Source organism: Triticum aestivum, chromosome 6D (assembly GCF_018294505.1).
Source record: "Triticum aestivum cultivar Chinese Spring chromosome 6D, IWGSC CS RefSeq v2.1, whole genome shotgun sequence".
NCBI classification, from domain to species: Eukaryota; Viridiplantae; Streptophyta; class Magnoliopsida; order Poales; family Poaceae; genus Triticum; species Triticum aestivum.
Genome location: NC_057811.1, coordinates 2,839,065 through 2,839,316, shown reverse-complemented (window position 1 = coordinate 2,839,316; position 252 = coordinate 2,839,065).

Here is a 252-nt window from a genome sequence, read left to right as displayed (position 1 = left end):
GACACCGAAGGAGTAGGGTGGCACATCGATCTTGATAATAATCTATCTACTCCTCTTTCAAACACACACACACACACACACACACACACACACACACACACACACACACACACGCGCGCGCGCGCGCGCTAGTTGTGCCTCTGTTCCTACCGCGCACACTCTCGATACGTCTTTATCTCCCTCCCCCCCAACAATGACAGCAGAAGGGTGACAACTCGATCGGATCATAATCTTTCAATTGGTTTCTCTCTC